Source organism: Schistocerca americana, chromosome 6 (genome assembly GCF_021461395.2).
Source record: "Schistocerca americana isolate TAMUIC-IGC-003095 chromosome 6, iqSchAmer2.1, whole genome shotgun sequence".
Taxonomy (NCBI): Eukaryota; Metazoa; Arthropoda; class Insecta; order Orthoptera; family Acrididae; genus Schistocerca; species Schistocerca americana.
In genome coordinates, this window is record NC_060124.1 from 102,337,557 (window position 1) to 102,344,329 (window position 6,773).

Below are 6,773 nucleotides of genomic sequence, written 5' to 3' on the forward strand. Positions count from 1 at the left end.
GCTAGTTCATGGCGATTCGGTCAACCAAGTAAATGAATGTACTGAACATCCTGCAAACCTCTACAGGGAGCCTGTGTGTCAGAATTCTCATCTTGTGTGCCGCAACGGTGTTATAATAGAGAAATGAGTCGTAGAGAATAGGGTCTGGTGGTCTGTTGGACAGATGATAGTTTCATGTGATGTTGGTCTCGGTTCGATTCCAACTTCTGCCGCTGTTTTTTTGATAGGGAGAGGCAGATTCTATTCTCTTCTGGCTACGCCAAGTGAAGAAGGTATAATGGCATTGTGGTCTGAAAATCACATTAAACATGATATTCCTTCTCTACGAAGTAGACGTTAGGTGGAACCACAATAAAGTAAGCAGTGGCGACATGTAGAAACTCTATCACCAGTAACCTTTCTTATACTAGGTATTTATTTCTAGTGACGAAACAAACCCTGTGTATGGCCACTGGACACTTATTCCGTCTTTTATTTGAGCTTCTGTATGTCGAGAAAATTGGTTCTGAACCGGGAATGCAACTCAGACCGCCCTTAACGCGGAATTTGATCGCTTCGTGACAATACAGCTCGACTACAACTTGTTGTTTGTTCAAAACTGCAGATTCCTCAACATCTCCACATATTGCGCATGAATGGGTTGGAATACTGGCCCAGCACTAAACTTTTCACTATGTGTTATCAAGCTCTAGCATGAGAACACCTATCTGCTGGTGGATAATAACTTTTATTTTTAATGCATTTTCATTCCTTGTCAACACTAACGATATCTGACGTTTTTTACTCTCAGTGAGACACAGAACTATTTGCGAGATCACTGTAAGTTCAAGGATGCTATTCCGAGCTGCTGGTGGAGAAAAATTCGGTAAGTGTCGTCCCTTTGTTTGTAGTCAACAACGATATGTTTGGGGTTCGTTTCTCAGTCAGCACTGAACACTTCGTCATATTATTTCTAGTTCAAACATCCTCACATGTCGCTGCTGGAGTAACAGACCCATACTTAACGTTCCTTTTCTCTAGAATATAACAGCGATACGTGCCGGGTTGGAGTCCTGGGAAGGAAAAATTAATGTTTCGTCTCGTCATTTCATTTAATACATCTAGCTACTGCCGAGAAAATCCGATATGTCAAAGTTGATTGTGCTTCGATAACAATCCGATTATGTTCTGGGTTCGATTCCCTGCCCAACGCAAAGCTTTACCTCACTGCATTTCAAGTAAGTTACTTGTGAAGAAGCAGTATTTAAAATCTCTCGTAGTTCGTTAACAGGGACAATAGATGCTGGGTAGGAATTCGCGTCCGTTAAAAATGTTACGTTATGTAATTTAAAGTTGATATTTGCAAACTGATACTGTCTAAAACCGAGGTATATCACTCTCTTTATGCCCAGTCAGGAATGCCTGTTAATTTCCGTCAATCACGAAATCTTAGTTTGCATGACCTGGGTCTGAATCCATATGCAGAACGAGTCGGTTCGTCGTGTCATTTGAAGGTCATATATATTCTCAACTAGCTGCTAGTGAATAACGTAAATTGTTAATGACATTTTGTGTTAAATAACAAGTATGGTATGTTACTTTGAAGAGGAAATCATGAATACGACGAACTTACTACGTGCATTACCTATCTGACGTAATAATGAGAGTGCTAACATTTCAGGTGTGTCAGTTGTTGCAATAAATGCGAGCTTACAAGCCTTAAGGACAGTTTTATCTGTGATGAGGTGTTCCCTGATATTTTTAGTATCGTGGTATTACTTTACATCCTGAGTTATTGCGATACAGAGCAGTGTTTTCTAGTGGTGACTTGTTGGAACCATTTTCAATAGTCAAACGACTGTATCAAGGAGCGATTAGAGGACCTGCTAGACAGTTGCGTTATGTGGGTTGCATGGGAATCAGGCGAAATGCAACCCAGGTCGTTCGGATACTTTTGAGTATGACTGTACTTCGTTAACAATCCGATTAGGTGCTGGGTTCGCATCCCTGTCACAAGCTTTATATGATGGCATTTCAATTTTAAACATGAGCATACCTTGTTCCTTGTGAATGACATCATATTAAACGTCGCTGGGGGTAGTTCCCAGGACGGTAACTGTTATGACCGGATTCCCAGTTCAGTACAAACATTTTCGTCATTTATCTTCAGGATCTGAATTGATAACTGATACTGGTGCAAACGTCTATACCTCACATCTCTTTGTGCCTAGTGATCGGGTCTCAATAAGGCACAAACAAAGCTTAGCTTCGTTAGCAATGGCTATAGGTGCTGGGTTTGAATCCAGGTCCAGAACGTTGACGTTGGTCATGTCATTTAAAGTTCAAATTTGTGTACACGTAGCTGTTGATGTGTTACGAGAACAATGATATTACTGGTGATTCGCTGTTAATGTTGATATTTCCTTAGAGTGCTTGTTGTCGTTAATCGCGTTTTGCTACTGGTTCGTCCAATATCCAGTTTCCAGAGCCACTCGCCGTTGAGCGACCTTCAGCACGTGGATGGAAAAACTTTTAGAGAGCGAGAAACTTTTTTCCATTTGCCGTACGGCTTTGTAACTCCATATATTGTCTCAAGTATCTAATTTTGACTAAGGATTACTGTACGATATATGTAAAATAATCCGTTTTCTCAGAACTTTTGGAATGTCACTTGTTGTAATTAAGGTTAGTTTATGAGTGTTATTGGGTGTCTCATCGCTAACAACGTGTTTTCTAATATGTTTTGTATGACGATATTAGTTGACACTTAGATTGACTGCCATAAAGACCTTTGGTCTCTTAGTAGTCTCTTGCAGTACCCATTGTGTGTAGTCAAACGACTGTACCCCACGATATATGTAAAATTAATCCGTTTTCTCAGAACTTTTGGAATGTCACTTGTTGTAATTAAGGTTAGTTTATGAGTGTTATTGGGTGTCTCATCGCTAACAACGTGTTTTCTAATATGTTTTGTATGACGATATTAGTTGACACTTAGACTGACTGCCATAAAGACCTTTGGTCTCTTAGTAGTCTCTTGCGGTACCCATTGTGTGTAGTCAAACGACTGTACCCCACGGGGTTTTGGTGTTTAGAGGACCTGCAACACAGCTACGATATGTTGGTTGTATTCGGCAGTGACCCACTTTTTTTGCTGTCAAGTGTACACGCACCTCATCTATTCGTTTCATTCTTCGGTAGAAGCTGGTAAAATGAAGATAATTGGGAGAAACAGAGATCTCCAAATATGAGGTGAAGTCGTTTAAATGACAATCATAAAATGAATGGAAGGCTTATAAATTCTGTTTCTGTCATACTTCTTGTGATAAAAATTACAGGACAGTTTCAATTTGATTTATATTAGAAACAGATTTTATAAGCTTTCTGCTTATAATCGGACTGTCATTTAAATCTCTTCGGCTCATATTTGGAAACCTCCGATTTTGCTGTTATCTCTTTTTTTGCCCATTGCTTCTCTTGCAGCTTTTCTTGTTGCACTATATGTTAGTTTCCGTTCTTTTTAGCGTCACCAGGTCTTGTCAATGCAAGTAAATATTTTGTGGACGACAACAAATATTGGATACATTTCTGTTGATACAGTTCCTGCTTCCTGCACCAATATCCGTTACCTGGCTTGGCTCAGCTCACGTCGCTGGGTCGCTATTGGAGAATTGCTACAAAAAGTGTGCTTTCGTCTCCATTATCCTACACCCGCTTGTTTGAATATACTGTTAAACATATCCTGTTATGTATTTCGGTAAAAAGCAAATATTTAATTATCTTGTGAATTCTTGAGACCACTTACTGAATAAGATGAAACAAAACATGACTCATTGGGCTATTATCTAATAAATAGTTCTGCACGTGAAACTGAAGATGAAGTTTGCCATCGTTTCGTGGGATATTTGTTCCTCCACCACAGATACCTGTTCCTGATAACAAAGCAGAAAAAATTAATTTCAGTATTGGATGGATTTGTTACAAACCTTTCCGTCCACTATACAGGGTGTGACAAAAAAATGTATACACACTTTGAAGCGTCATAGAAAATTTATTTCCCATTCAAAAATGTTAAATTTCTGGAAATGGAAAGCTTAAAGTCCAATTGGAAAAATAAATGTACTTTGCAAATGTGATTAATGTTCAAACTAGTGGCCTTCAGCATCAATACATTTCTGAGTACAAGTCACCACTGATTCAGTACATCGTACCAAAGTGTCCAATGAGATTTCTGTGCACACTACCTGAATCTCATTCCAAAGTGTGTCCAGGCTACGTTGTTTACGTTTGTACACCTCATCTTTTACTGTGCCCCATAAGAAGAAATCCAGTGGCGTGAGGTCTGGAGAGCGTGCAGGAAACTCGATTGGTCCCCTGCGTCCTACCCACTGGCCTGGTACATTGTGATCCAGGTATGCTCGCACGTCCCTATAATAGTGCGACGGGGCCCCATCTTGTTGGAAATAAAACTCATCATTACCGTATAATGCACGAATGGCAGGGAATATGGAGTCAGCAAGCATTGTTAGGTACGTTTCTCCAGTAACAGTACCTTCAAAGCGGAAAGGCCCAATGAATCCGCTTGCAGACAAACCACACCACACATTTACACCAGGCAAATTCGCAGCCTTTTCAACTGTAATGTGAGGATTATCTTCAGCCCAGTACACACAATTGTGCCTATTGACAGTTCCATTGGGTTTGAACTGGGCTTCATCCGACCAAATTATGCTACCCATAAATCCCGGTTCACGTCTCACCATCTCCTGAACCCATTCACAAAATTCTAACCTTCGATCTGGATCGTCATCACTTAGCTTTTGCACCAGCCTTGGAATGTACACACGAAACTTGCCTTTCTTCAGAATGCGTAGCACACTACTAGCACTTACATTACTCTCACGTGGCGCTTGCCTTGAAGATTTTTGAGGCGAACAGTTCCAAGACGGCAGTTGTGGAATCATCGCTTGTACCAGTACGAGGTCGCCCTGATCTACCTTTATGCACATCACACACTGTTCCATGAATTTCTAATTTGTCTCGTAGACGTGTAATTGTTAACCTTGAAGGTGGTTCTGTACCATACTCACTTCTCCACTGTCTTCGAACCGTAGCTACATTCTCAAACTTCCAGTACCACTTAATTATCTGCTTCCGCGCTTCAAAGCTGCCACCTGTTGAAGAAACATAACATTACTTTCTCACAGATGTTTAACCTTGCAGAACGGGAAATAAATTGTCTATGACAGTTCAAAGTGTGTATACATTTTTTTGACGCGCCCTGTATTAGAAAATGGGATGAGAAGTTCCGCCTTATGCAAGACACCTTTTATCTTTTGTTTCATCCATACATGTTTCAGCATTTTTGTGCTATCATCAGTGGGTTCTATTTCGTTAAGCCGGCCGCAGTGACCGAGCGGTTCTAGGCGCTTCAGTCCGGAACCGCGCTGCTGCTAAGGTCACAGGTTCGAATCCTGCCTCGGGCATGTATGTGTGTGATGTCCTTAGGTTAGTTAGGTTTAAGTAGATCTAAGTCTAGGGGACAGATGACCTGAGATGTTAAGTCCCATAGTGCTTAGAACCATCTGAAGCATTTTTTTTAAAGTCGTTAGAAACGTAACTTGCAAAATGAGGTAGTGGGTCAACCAAGGAAGTTGCTGAGGCTATATGCTCCAGACAACAACGGAACAACTTCTTCAGCAACAGACATACAATCTAAGACAAAAAGAGCGGCACGTCATGAAAGAATTATTCGTACTGGATGGAAATACGTAGATGTAATGTTGGTTTTCAGTCACGAGTCCCGCATCGAACTGAATCCCGATGACCAGTGAAGACGTTTCTGGAGACGCCCCGAGCTGTGTTGGGACACCAACCTGTCTGTCGTCCCCCATATGGCCCGACAATCAGTAGTTATGGTCAGGGGTGTCATTTCTTTTCACAGCACGACCTCTTCTGATTGTCATCCACGACCCCAGTGGCACGTCGACCATATTATACGCCCCAGTGTTGTCCTTGATGGCAAGCCATCTTGGGCTTACGCTTCAGCCAGATAATGCCCGCCCGCACACGACGGAAGTTTCTGCCGCTTGCCTGCGTGCTTGCCAAACCCTACGTTGGCCAGCAAGGTCGCCGGAACCCTCTCCAATTCTGAACGTTTGGAGCATCAAGGGCAGGGCCTTCCAACTATCTCTGGACTCTGACAGTTTCACTAGTCAGTTGGAGAGAATTTGGCACACCGTTTATCAAGCAGTGCCAAGCCGAATAACTGTTTGCGTAAGAGACAGAAGTGGACCAACACGTTGTTGACTTGCTCAGTTTGTGTTACTCTTCCCTTTAAATAAATCATCCAATTTTTATGAAATTGTAATCATTTATTTACACTACAGGCCATTAAAATTGCTTCACCACGAAGATGACGTGCTATAGACGTGAAATTTAACCGACAGGAATAAGGTGCTGTGTTATGCAAATGATTAGCTTCTGAGAGCATTCACACAAGGTTGGTGCCGGTGGCGACACCTACAACGTGCTGACATGAGGAAAGTTTCCAACCGATTTCTCATACACAAACAGCAGTTGACCGGCGTTGCCTGGTGAAACGTTGTTGTGATGCCTCGTGTAAGGAGGAGAAAAGCGTACCATCTCGTTTCCGACTTTGTAAAGGTCGGATTGTAGCCTATCGCGATTGCGGTTTATCGTTTCGCGACATTGATGCTCGCGTTGGTCGAGATCCAGTGATTGTTAGCACAAAATGGAATCGGTGGGTTCAGGAGGGTAATACGGAACGGCGT